The sequence below is a fragment of the Canis lupus genome, chromosome 11, assembly GCF_003254725.2.
Source record: "Canis lupus dingo isolate Sandy chromosome 11, ASM325472v2, whole genome shotgun sequence".
In the NCBI taxonomy this organism is placed as follows: Eukaryota; Metazoa; Chordata; class Mammalia; order Carnivora; family Canidae; genus Canis; species Canis lupus.
This window is the reverse complement of record NC_064253.1, coordinates 18092129-18106700: the sequence shown is the minus strand read 5'-3', so window position 1 is coordinate 18106700 and position 14572 is coordinate 18092129. Positions and strand designations below refer to the sequence as shown.

General features: G+C 36.0%; 1 protein-coding gene across 1 annotated transcript in view; it reads right to left on the bottom strand.

The window, feature by feature from the left end:
- CHSY3 (chondroitin sulfate synthase 3) overlaps positions 1-14572 on the bottom strand; it is a 266906-nt gene that overhangs the window by 72778 nt on the left and 179556 nt on the right. The gene's annotated exons all lie outside the window — the stretch shown is intronic.

Here is a 14572-nt window from a genome sequence, read left to right as displayed (position 1 = left end):
TCAGTTTTCACTGGTTATAATTTAAATGTATTGGAAGGCTTTGTCTCCAACAGTTCTTCTATCACCAAAGTTCCATGACTGCATGGTTCATTAGTGTAGAGATTACTAGGATCTGACACATCGTCCGGGCTCCTGAGCATCTTGAAGGCATATTTACACTGTTGCTCTTCCATGTCCACTATTTCCTTATGCTCATTACAAGGGTGCTCATAAAGGCATCTCATTGCTTTCTAGCGCCCTCTGCCATGGGATTCTCCTTGACAGGCTCCCATACAGCTCCACTAAGGGACAAGAGGTTGCTAGGCAAGGGAGGGATACACTGGAAGAATCAGAATGCTCTCTTTTCCCTTTTCATCTCTCGCCTCTGTCCTTCAAAAAGTAGCCTGACCCCCCCCTGAAATGATGCCAAATTTCTTTATAAGCTACAAAAATAGAACACTTACTACTCAATCAATGATTCTGTTTTTACTGCAATAACTTTCTTTAGTCAAATGATTGAAGCTAAAACTCAAAGATGATTTCTACTTGGGGCAAGTCAGTCAGGTCCCTCCTACTGCTGACTGAGTTGTTGGGAGAATCAATTCTGAGTAAGTGGATCATCTGATCTTCACTTGTTGGTGCTGACTTTAGCCTGCCATTCCTATGAGCAGCAGGCATATATAGGCTCTCTGTGATCTCAGGTGATTGAAACAGGTTGTGAAACTCTCCACTTCAGAAGGAACAGGGAAGTGAAGAAATCAGGAAGAATCACTTCACTTGGCACCGGCCAACTGCCCACAGAGGTGGAGCAATTCATCACAGCCAAGTACACTGATCATTATTACATCAGGAATAAAGAAAAGCATGTGCCAATTAAGCTTCCTGTGCAGCCTGTTAAAGTTATAGGATTAATTCTGCCCATCAATCTTCCCATTCTTTGATTAATATGGACTCTTGTTTAGCCCAAAGGAATAAACACACCAGAAGAATAAAATGTTGAATATAAAAAGTGACAAACCTATTTCAAGAATATATTTAAAAGCATGGTGCTTGCTCTGATCGAGAAGGCAGTATTTATAGCCTGACTATGTCAGAGAGTGAACATTACAATTAGCACTCTGTCCTTGTCACATTTTTGTGAAGTCCTCTAGGATAATTAGTATGATTGCTTAAGGCTGTGGGAGTGTAACCCTCCTTTTTTTACTGCTGGAAATGTTGTTGTTGCTATTTGGGTCAAATATCTTAAAAGTTCCCAGAAAGGTTTTTCAAAAAGAATTCCGGGAGGCAAATGGAGGAATCACCAGGGAGATTGTGGAGAAGAAAGGGGCACTGATGCACTTAGGCTGGGTCACTTTGGGACAGTTAATGAATTGAGGATTAAAAGCCTCCAGTAGATGAGAAATGAGAACCTCTTGTACCATCAGTAGGGAGAGACAAGTTGGAAAGAGGAGGAAAGGCCTCTTTGAGCCACTGTAACAGAATGTTGACATGAAGCCATTCTGAGCTTCCCAAGGCTACTTGTCTGGAGCAAGAATCCAGGACACTGTCTTTTCAAAGAGCTGTTCTGTCTTGAGCATCATCATGTAACCTGACTGAGCTCAGTCCAACTGTTCTTTAGCACCAATGATCACATGCACTTTGTTCTTAGTTGTTCAAAATTCACAAACATGGTTGGGCATAGACAAGAAGTCATCAAAGACAACGCTACAATAATCCAAGTAAGAAATGGATAATTGAGCCCTAAATTAATAATGTATTGACAGATCAGGGCAGAAGACCTTGCAGAAGTAAAAGATGCTGCAGGAACAAAGTGAAAGAATGAATCATTGGTTTCAGAGATATGAGGAAAGAAAAGCCATGAAGTGTCATATTCTAGCTCAGGTAAAATGATCAGGGCCTTCAAGTTCAAGTAGTATCTTAAGCAGCAAAGAATCTGGTTTTGTAATGTATGGGACTCTGGAGATACAAAATTTAAGGGAAAATGCTAGAAAATGGTAACATGGAAAAACACTTGATGGAAATTGGTAAAATATGAAATTCATGCATTGTTTTGAAGTGACTTTTTTAGATCTAATTTTGCAACTTAGGAATACAAATGTATTGCCACCAAAACATTAAACTTGGATATTTGCTCACAAAATGACTGTGGCTTCTGTATTTCGGAAGTAAAACATGGAAGGAAAAAGAAAAACCTAAAACCTTTCTTATGTGAGGGTGGGAGGGTGGTGCTAAAAAAAAAAATCCTCTCCCCATTCACATTACAATCTTTCATTGTGTAAGATTTGTAAAAAGTCAAGAATAGAAATAAAGTCACCTAAAAGTCAATAAACCCTTATGTAATATTTGCTGATTTTTTTCCTGCATGTATACATATATTTATATTTATATTTTTGCATAGTTGTGATCATACTCTACATACAATGTTGTTATCTTTGTTTGGGTTTTAGTATGTCAGTTGCACATTCCAAAATGATAGCTACAGATCCCGTTGAGAGTTGACGGATCTGGGACTAACTTAGGGGGAAGTGTTCTTGACTAGAGTGGCATCTTCAGGAGTCAGCTAAGGACAGATGTTCCTGCAGGTAATGGAAAGGAAGGGAAACAGGTACAAGCAAAGGCAGCAGGAGGATCATGTCACTCAGCCCGGTACTGCAGGATGATATCGTAAAGGACAGCTAAAGGGAGCAAAACCTAAAGAGTGACTTGCAGATATTCTGAAAACGGCAAGGACGATTTAAAAGATAAAGCTCTGTGCTTCAGGAACACCACTCAAAGAAGCTTTCAATGAATCTGTTTCTGGTTTATTCATCGTTATGTTTATCAAACACTTCCATGGCACTACATATTTACTATGATGTCTCTATAAAGTGGATAGTAAAATTATTGTCAGTATGCAGAGATTAAAAAGTATGACATGTTTTTACATTTCTAATCTCCCTTAAGGGCTCTGGGTTCTTAAGTGGCCAGAAGAACAGCAATGTTCAATAGGCCTTCACTGACTTACTCATTTATTATACATGCTTCCCATGCCTTCTCTTCCAAATCAGCAACCATCACAGCAACAACTTGAATCATAATTCTCCAGCTGAAATACTCCCCAGGTTTCTGTTCTGCTGTCTTCATAAGCCAGTATCAAGAACCACAATGAAAATATCAAAAACAAGGTTTATAATAACTGCATTTGGGATAAACTATCATCTGAGGTTTTCAGACCTACAATAATGTTTTCTTAGTCTGGCTCACACAAATCACTTATGGCAATGATGAAGAAAAGAATAGGAACAAAAGGTGAGTCTCACAAAATGATGTAAATGACATAAAACAGTAGGGGTAGCATTATATCTCCACATTCAAAAAAGATAATGCAGTTCTTACAATGGCAACAGCAAAAGGGGAATATAATTTCTGGAATTATGTATCTAATTCTTATTGATTCCACTAATAGTATTTTTAGCACTTTCCTGCATTGTAATGGTTATTTTTTAGATGGAGCAATTTTTGTAGAAAATAGTTGATTTTTATGTACCTGGAAAAAAAGCACTACAAAAATGATTCCATTTGCTGGTAGCTATGGTTGGTGAAACAGCTCTGGATGGTGTGGTCTCACCTGCAGGCCTGTCACTCCTGCAACTCCTAGGATGCATCAGACTGAAGATTAAAATGGAGAGACTGAGCCATATGTCAAACAAAGGAATCATGCAAGACACTGGATGCCTACTCTGTGCCAAGTCAAGGAATAAAAGGGTATCCATGTTTTCTCACTGCTAGGTCTGTATTTATTTATTTTTTTTAATTCTGGATTACTAGTTATAATAGAAAACAGGATTTTGTTGAATGAATTAAAAATGTTATTTTAATAGCTTTATTTTGCTTCTGAGTTTAAATACATATTGTGACATTTATTGATTGAGAGGTAATTAAGTACACAGGACTGTACTGAAAACACATTCCTACAGAGATCGAAACTCACTTGTATTTGACAAGGGCATACTAAAGATCCAAGCTCTGACAAAAATATATTGGGATATTATGAATGATTTTTACACAAACACTAACATTTTGGAGCTGAAATATTACCGGAGAGATAATCTATGAATTCATCATATGTTATCTTCCCTGCTATATTAGCTGATATCCTGTCTCATATTCTTTACAGAAAATTTCCCTCTTTCTCTCTTTCTCCCCTTGTCCCTCTCCCTTTCCTCTTTCATATATATATATATATATATATATATATATATATATATACTACATCACTTTTACAGCAGAACTCAAGAAAATAGAATTCCAAATATAATACATCTCTCGTTCCAGCACAGCTGTGCAAAACAAATGATTAATACTACTAGCTTAAAATGTGACTTCTAATTGCCTCTAAATATCAGCTACAAATGTGGCCATAATAGTAATTTTCTGCATTATATTGCTAACCACTGAATTATTTAGCCAATGGAAAATGGAGGAAGGATGGCATGAAACAAAACACCTAAAAGGGGAAAGAGTTGGACTGTGGCCAAAACCATAGTGAAATGAGGATATCCTGTATCTACAATGTCGTTTTCCTTTCCATGCCTTTTGTTTACTTAATTTTGCTTTCCCCGTCTCTAATCAAGAACTCAGTGGCAGCTTGTGCAATTTACACACCAATTTATCAACTCCAAACAATGCCAGCCTACACCTCTCCAAATAAATAAAGGTGACTTTGAGTAACAAAAATATTTTATCTTTATTGAAGCCTGGACTTTTACACTTACATTGCTCCATAATTAAAAAAGAGTATTCTATCCTGGAGCATAGCTAGACAAAGTACAGAGACTGTGCAACATAGTGCAATGATTTTCCAGATTATAACCAGATCAGCAGCAGCACCTTGAATATTAGAAATCTAACTTCTTAGGTTCCATAGTAGGTTTAAGAAACTCTAGGGATGAGGTCTGAGAATTTGTATTTGTAACAAGACTCCAAATGAGACTAATGTAGCTAATTCAGAGACCACACTTGGAGAACCAATGACTTAAACATAGACTATGGGGACACCTGGATGGCTCAGCGGTTTAGTGCCGCCTTCAGTCCAGGGCATGATCCTGGAGTACCGGGATCGAGTCCTGCATCGGGCTCCCTGCATGGAGCCTGCTTCTCCCTCTGCCTGTGTCTCTGCCTCTCTCTCTCTCTCTCTCTCTCTCACTGTCTCTCATGAATAAGAGAAAAAACAAAAATACCCCGAAAACATAGACTCTGAAGATAGGCTCAGCCCCTCACCAGGTAAAGAAACTTGAGGAAGTTATCTATCTCAATTTTCTCATCTGTAAATGGAGGAGTTGGTGTAGACCTCATGGAATTACTAGGGTTGAGTCAACCACTTACATTCTGCCTGACATCTAGTAGGTCCTATACATGTGTTAAAAATAAATAAATAAATCGTTCTCAATCAGTTGCATCTGCTATATTTTACCCATACAGCCAACTTATTTTACCTGCTTATGCTCTGCCAGCTTTTATTTCCAGATAGCTGAAAGAAATCAGTTTAACCCAATGGTTCCAGTCCCTGCTGGACTATTAACATCACCAGGGAAGCTTTCTAAATTTATTAACTTATTTGATTTGGGCTGAAGCCTAGGCATTAGAATACCTTAATTTCCCCCAAGACATTCTAGTTTTCAGTCAGGATTGGAAACTAGTGACTTGCCATTTAAAAAATGGTATGGTTCTAGAATACAACAGTTATATTTGGGATCCTTTGTCAATCAACACAACGAATTTTCTACTGAATACAGCAAAGCTCTACTGTTTTAAACAGAGCTGTTTAAAAGCTTGGGCTGATTGTAGAAGATGCTCACAAACTTAATAACATCTGGAACTTGACGTATCTAAGGACTTAAGATAAAATAAGGCTTATCTGTTCAGGGTTATAAAAGGTATCTTTTCAGACACTCCACTTTGGCGTGTACAGAATATTAAACACCTGTCTGATTAAAGAGGCGATCCTTCAATCTTGGCAACACAAGTGAAAATAAAGTAGAGCAGATTCTTGGCATTTGAAGGTTTAACGTTATCAGTTTTTCATCCTGAAGATCCACAGCTATGGGGATATGTACTTTACTGAAACACAGATTTGAAGGATGCATGCCTCGAGGCTGGTGAACTGGACTGGAGCCACTGGAGCCTTGCCCACCGGGCAGTACTTCCCCATAGTCACACATCATGTTTCTAATGATAAAAATGTGGAGATTTTATGTATGGAATAGGCAACATGCAAGAAATAAAATGTCACTGATAGTTGAAAGGTAGCTATAAGCAGCTACTCATAGCAAAAATTCAATACTTAACAAAAGCACAGATTGTCCAAACATTTTTTATACTCCCAAGCCTGGATATTTCTAAAGACCCTACAAATACTCCTTTTGAAGATTCCAAGGATATACTACACACAGAGTTTGAAGATCTCTTATAATGCTACATATTTTATTTAGATTCAGTAAATCCCCAAATTAGTTAAATATAAAAAGGAATGCTTCTTACGTGAGGTAGAAAACAAATTGAATGCATTTTGCATCTAAGCTATAAAAAAACTGCTTTTAAGTGTCCATCCACTACAAAGACTATCTCTCTATTCCTCAAGGCATCTTATGCGGACTAAGCTTCACATACTCATTTATGTCAGCATAAAACCCTCTGGGCAGAATGAAAGCCACAGATTCAATTGTGGCTTACCTGGGTTCTCTGTTGAGAAATGTTAGAACATATTTCTTATGAAGCAGTAGTTCTCTATTGAGAAATGCTCCCTCTCTGCGTGTTACAATGGGCATGGTAGCAAGATGAAGCAAATCAGATGGGGATATATTTTTTCCTTAATCTTAAATTTAGGTATCCATTGCATGTAAAATGCAACGCTTTATGGGGGAGGTTTTGACTAAAGGCAGAAACTGAGTCAGAATTTTGTCAGGAAACTACATGTCGTTTAATTGAAACTAAACAATGCTGACTAGATCCAACCCGTGTTCACCAGAAGCCAAGGCTAGTTTTCCAAATCACTACATAGACAAGGTTTTTGGAAATTTCTTTCAGAGAAACTCCAGGAAAAAAAGAAAAAAACACCTCAGAAGCAGGAAGGTTTGCTATCGATATATACATGCTCTCTCAATGTTTTTTCATTAGGGTAATCCCATGTTTGGAATCTTCAATTCTAGTACTTAAAAGCCTTTTTCTTTAGCAAATGATAACTGATGGTATTCCAAGCAATTGTGAACCTTCCATTCTCTAACCCACCTTCCTCTACTGCCTAGTACCTAACTAATCTCTATTTGACCAAACAAGATGGTGGAGACCAAATGATATAGTGCATGAAACCTGCCTCCCACAGCATCTAGCTCTGAGAAAGTGTAGTAATTGTCAGATTCCAACCTCTTTCTCAGTACCTCCCAATATTTATCTGTATATTGTTTTACAAAATACTCTATGTGCAAAAATTCATTTTTATTTTTTTTAAAGATTTATTTTTATTTATTTATTTATGATAGACATAGAGAGAGAGAGAGAGGCAGAGACACAGGCAGAGGGAGAAATAGGCCCCATGCCTGGAGCCTGACGCAGGACTTGATCCCGGGACTCCAGGATTGCGCCCTGGGCCAAAGGCAGGCACGAAACCGCTGAGCCACCCAGGGATACCCGCAAAAATTCATTTTTAAAATTTTTTCTCTCCAGAGCAAGAAACTTTGTTCTTTAAAGAATAAAGGAAGATAAAAGCCCTGATAGAAATTCTATTCATATTCTACATTGATGAGAACAAAATTTGAACTGATATTTGGAAGTGAAGGAAAAAAATGCTTCACTAACCTATTTAAGTTCCAACATTGCGTTTTTTGTATACGTGTAGAATACTCCTTCCTGAAGCTAACTCCAAAGGCATTAATTTTATCTTCTCTTATTTTTACTTAAAATATTTTATTTCAGAGCGTTCTACCAAGAATTTCCATTCTCATTGGTAGGGCCAGTGTTTTCAAACCTTCTCTTACTACTTTCAATTGTAGATCACCCTCTACTGGAAATGTAGTATACAATATGCTATGTCTGTGCCTCTCTAGTGAAATTTAAAGGAAATCCATGACACTTAGAATGATGTTTATAAGCAAACACTGAAGAGGGTTTTTTTTGTAAGCAAAATAGATTTCTTAATTGTAGTGAGTCTGTATTTGCATAAGAATAAATTAATTGATAGTTTTAAAGTCTCAGAGATTTGCACCCAAAGCACAAGTTAATGCCTATTTCCATTAGAAATTTATTTTTTTTATTTTATTTACAAAGAATGGTGTAACTATTAATATAAATTACAGAATATAACTGTGGTAGATTACAATCTTCTTTCTGCCCCAGAAATGTGAGGGCTAAGGCATAGTAAAATGAGTAATACCCATGCTCTAAGTTACAGGGGCTTATTTCTGGAGGAAAGTGTTGACAAAATACAAAACTAATATTTACTTCATTGAATGGATACTATATACTAGGACTATTCTGGGTATTTGACAGATGTTATATTCCATTTATAAACCTTCAAAAATACCTCTGGATAAAAATGCTTTATTAATGCCTCTGTTTAGGAATTCCTTCTGGTTGATAAATAGCATGCGAGTGTTCTAAAGAAAAGCCTCTAGTATCAATGTGGTTATTCTCCCAAATGTTTTAAAAGCTTTATCTCATCTACCAAACAAGACCAATAAATTCAATCTCTTTGTTCATCAAACTTCACATAAGTACATTGCAGCCTCATATACATATGATTGTGTTTTTATTTTATTTTTTAAGGATTTTATTTATTCATGAGACACACACACACACACACACACACACACACACACAGAGAGAGAGAGAGAGAAAGAGAGAGAGAGAAAGAGAGGCAGAGACACAGTCAAAGGGAGAAGCAGGCTCCATGCAGGGAGCCTGACATGGGACTTGATTCTAAGTCTCCAGGATCAGGCCCTGGGCTGAAGGTGGCGCTAAACTGCTGAGCCACCGGGGCTGCCCTGATTGTGTTATTTTAATTTTGACAATGCATTACAACCTAGATTAAGTGCTAGTTTTATTTTTTCTATCGTTCTACAGAATTTTGATTACAAGTATTATTCTTGAAAGAATAAAACTCCAATCTTAGGTAAATGGGAAATTACCACTTAAAACAAATTAGCCAAAGGAGAAGCTGCTTGTTTGTACTACGGTATGTTACATAGACTGCATTGCCCTACAAAAATGTCTAATGGATATTATATGCACTAATATAAATACATAAGATAAAACATTAATACTTCTTCTTTAAGCTGACAACATGTTTGCAATAGTGGTATATGTATGTATAAAGCAGGAGGAAACCAACTTATTTTCAAATTTATTTTAATAGCAGTACCATTTCCTTTATAGAGATATATAATAGCCCTCTAAGGAATACTTAATTATTCAGTAAGGGGGGACTCAGAGCAAGTCACCTTGATTTTTAAATATATACTATTCGTTTTGCTGAGCTAGTGGGAATTCTACATTACTATTATTAACATTAGCTATGGTAACATTCTGAAGAAGGTCAGGAGAATTTACCCTTTATATAAGGTTTAGATGGTAACACTGCAACTCAGATCAGTTCTATCTGCTTTTACAGATGAAGATGAAAGAATGAAGGCTCCAATTCAAATAATACAAGTTATAAAAGTAAAAAGTCATTTTTCTCTGAAAAAAACCTACATCAACGGAAGCACCTTTAATCAGTTATGCTATATTATAATAACTTTATTAATATTAATAACCATGTTAATAACCTTAGTTACTCATATTTTAGTAAAAGACTTAGGACCCTTCAATGGTAAAGCCAGAAATGCACCCATATGGGGACAAAATGACAATAATTAATTAGATTTCATTCTATCTCAACTCTTCAAAGCATAACCAGAGCATAAACAAAAGAGGTCACTGAGATTACAGAACATATATTATATAAAAACTGCTTAGGCTAAAATTATCAACCATACCCAGTATTCATGCAGAGCTAGATTGACTCTTTCTTACTATGAGCTTTCTAACCAGGCTAATTTCCAGGCTTTCATAAAGTAATAATACAGTAAGTGCTGCAGTTTGAGGTAGTTATCATTACTCCCAGAACAGTGACAGCTGAGATTATAAATCTGTCTTTAGTGACAAACATAACTATATCAACATGTCATACAAGTGTGAATATTTATAATAGATGATCCCAAGTCATATCATGGACAGGTTAAACTGTGTTCAATACTGTCCTGCCAAGAATCCCTTCTCACTCTCACGGTGCTTTAATTTCCTTCATAAAACTTTATTTCCACCTAAAATGTATTCATTTGTTTATGGGTTTACTTATCTGTATCCCTGCAACAGAAATAAAAGCTGCCTGAAGGCAGGGACTCAATCTATTTTCTTTCCTGCTATATCCCCAGAGTTTGGAAAAGTGTCTGGCAACTGTTCCTGCTGACTGGTTGGCCCATGGGGTGTGGACCTCCTTCAGTATTGCTTGAAGCAATAGCCCCTAAACACAAAGTAAAGGGTTTTGTGATAAAGTTGATCATTTGTACACTATTCAAAAGCACTGAAACTATGTGACTTAATGAGAAAGGTTTAAGTGCATGACAGTATAATACACCCACTTAAATTACTACAAAGCTAAGCATTGTCTCTTGATATGACTAACAGAATAAAATTCCTACCAATATGGCTAATTAAATGCATCACGTGGAACAGTAAAATAATAGAAATGGCAGTTACTTTTCAGCCTGAGACTCTTACTTTCATATCTAAACTCTGTTGGGTTTGTTTTGAGAGGTTAAATAAAAGTCTCAATCAGAGAGAAAAGTTTTCACATATTCACAATGAAAATGGTCTAAAACCAAAACTGAACCCCAAAAACTCTGCTCACTAAAAGGAAATAAACAATATCCTATCTTCTGGGAAGATAGGAAGGTAATGCTAGGGAAATCCAATTGGACACATTTATAAATGGACATAAGTACCAATCATTGGGACTTGCAGAAGAGAATACTTGAATTCCTACATACTGCTTTATAAGAATAATTTGATGTCCACCTTTATTTTAATAACTTGTTTCATATTTGATGTTTTCAGCAAATCATCTAGAGATAATTCAATGCTCATGACAATGCTAGGAAGACCTCTGGAAAGTAAAGACTCCAGATGGTATTTAGTGAACTCTAACAGAATTTCCACCAGTCAGGAGGCTATAAATGTAAATACAATTTTAAAATACCTAGTTAGTAGTTACTGTAATGGAACATGTATAATGCGACAGCATAACCACAACCAATTTTCAGAATGAAACAGCACATGTGATTAAAAGTTACATTTAATTCCATGACACTTCATTCTAAAAATGTTTACTACATGCAGGCCTTTCTTGATGTTGGTAATAAATCTATTTGTCTTCTTTGTGTATAGTTGGATTTGGGCTAACTCAGAGAATTATAAACTTTGCCACAGTGCAAATTTCAACATGAAATATTAAATGAATGGCTAACTTCATTTACCCACAGACCAATTGTATCTCAATGAACTACTCCAGTAGTGAGACTCAATTACTTTGTCTAAACATTAGGTATATGAAATAAAAGAGTACCTTGAGGTTTTGGAATTCATTTTCAAAAGAATAATTTAAATAGAATTATTCATTTTTTCATTTTTTTAAAATTTAAATTCAATTTAATAAACATATAGTATATCATTAGTTTCAGAGGTAATTTAGTGATTCATCAGTTTCATATAACACTCGGTGGTCATTACATCAAGTGTCCTCCTTAATGCCCATCATCCAGTTACCGCTAGGTATTTATACCCACTAGGTATTTATCCAGAGAATACAAACATACTGTGTCCCATTCAAAGGGGCACATGTACCCCAAAGTTTACAGCAGTAGTATCAACAAGAGCCAAATTATGGCAAGAGCCCAGATGTCCATTGACAGATGAATGGATAAGGAAGACATGGTGTATGTGTATATATATATATATATATATATATATATATATATATATATAATGGAATATTACGGAGCTATCAAAAAGAATGAAATCTTGCCATTTAAAACAACTTGGATGAACTAGAGAACATTATGTTAAGTGAAATTAGTCAGAGAAAGACATGATATGACTTCACTCATATGCAGAATTTAAAAAACAAAACAGATCAAATTATTTTTAAGAGAAAAGGAGTAAAAAAAAACCAAACATCCATCCTTAGGAAGGATGAGCACTGGCTTATATGGCTGAAAGTGCTCACACGTTGTCTTAATTTTATATTCACATTTTCCACTTCCAATTGATAGCCACATTATTGTCACCTAATCATCCCTGAAAACTACTCAGACCACCCTGCTCAAACAAAAAGAATCGTTTCTTACATACACCTGACATTTTTCATCAAAACTCCCCCATCGGTTGGAGGCATTTCAGAGCCTGACCTCTTATTTGTCTCACATTAGCACCATGATAAAATCATAAAAAAAGATGTCTTGGAAAACCCAATGCCCTCATCACCCTACCCCAAGCCATTGATTAAAGCGTTGTTCTTCCACTTGCTCTTCCTTGTCTCTGTTTATTTGACCACTCATGCTAGGAGACTAGGACCTCTGCACATCTGCAATGGCTTTTGGTATGAAGTCTTTCCTGAAAAGAGGCTATCTTTTCCCATAGCCTGCAAGGCTCCAATTTTTCTTTTTGAGTTTCACTGTGTTTCACAAACAAAGCACATTACCTTGATGGAAGGTGGTATTTGAAAACACATTTAGTTAATTTGATCAAGAGTGTTAATTCACTCTGGAAGCCTCGTATATATGTGCGAGAGAGCTCTTTAGCGAGAAAAGATTCCCATAAGAAATCACCACAGCGGAGATAAGCTGAAATATGTGTTTAATCAACAGCTTCAATTTTAATCTGCTGGCAAATATTGTAGAAGCATTTTTTTTTATTAATCTCAATAATCAAGCTATCAGTGCCTCTGCTGGGTTTTATGGGCTGGTGATATAAACAATAAAAGGCAAACCCCCTGAAACAAAAATCAACTTAAAAAAATCCACTGAAGTTAAAAATGTGCTTTCAAGTTTAACTACCAACAGAGCAGATGCATTTGGTCATTTACGAAAAAGGAATGCTTAAATTTAAAGTCCATCAACACATATTTACTCTTTCTCTAGAGCAAGCTGCTGCTTTTCAGATATAAGTCATTTTAAGATATAACAGACTCCTGGCAACCCCATTATTAATGTATTGTCATGGAGCGAACAATGTATCTTTATCAGCTTTAGAAATGTGCATTGTGGCATGTACAAAGCCAGGGATAGCCAGAACAAGGATGGTATTTTATAAAGAGAGTGAAATGCAAATACAAAAAGCAAGTCTTGCCTGTATATAAGAAGCCAATGTCCTCCGGTAAATTTATGTGTAACATTAAAAATTCCTTATTTGCAGTATTAAGTATCTATGTACTTTTAAGATTGTTCATAAAGAGAGATATTTCATTTTCAATTTAAAAAAAGTTTTTACATATATACACACTATATATCTATTTTCTTCTTTCAACAGTGAGATTTTTCTCTTTTAGCATATCTGATTACACAAGGCTACACAATTTCCTAGGTCTGGAGTATGCTTGGCAAAAAGGTGGAACCTGAGTGGACCAGAATTTAAAAAGGAGATTATTACAAAAATAATGAAATTGCAACTCAGAAAGGGAACATTTATATAAACTTTATAGGACGTACTTAGCCTTTGTACAATTATCTTACTTTCTGCTCTCAATGTAGTAGAATACCATAGAAGTAGATTCTCAACTGGAATAATTTTAATATAATCTTCATAACATATTAATTACAGGGATAATTCCACAGATCCCTTCACCTCTAAATTGTGTACAGCTCGTCTCCTGCATAAGTAGGTTTGTCACACAACTTGCAAATATGGCCAGAAAGCTAAACAAGACCACAGAGTATGCTGTTGCTAGAAATTTTCAACATTCTAGAAATGGCTCTGAAGGTGCATGGCTTGTTCCCAGTAGGAATCTCTTAATTAGTCTCTGCCATATGTTCATCTGGCTGAATCCATAGTTGCATCTAGGCACAAGGAAGCTAAGTAGTCCTAATTTTCCAGGAGGGCTTGTGATTCATTTTTTGTTATGCAATTAAGTAACCCTTTTGTTGCCCTTCACATTACTTGGTAAACATTTTCATCCTCATGTTAAACTCTATGCTCAAGTCATCATATAGTTTTTGCTCAGGGAGCTAGGAAAACATGTAGGTAAGAAAACTCATTCAAAAGAGAGAATAAACTTCTGAAATAATGTAAGCCAGAAGATTCATGGCACCCATTCCCATATTCTTTCTACATAACCAGGCCAATATGTAGGAGCTTAAATTCCAATGAAACCATATTCATAAATGTGCTTCAGCTTTAGACTCAAGGATTATTCATGGTCAATAACATTATCTCATCCTATTAATCATGCCCTTACATCTAGCAGATAAAATATCAAGCATGTGCTTCAATACCAGCAAGGACACTAGCCCCATTGAAGACTGAA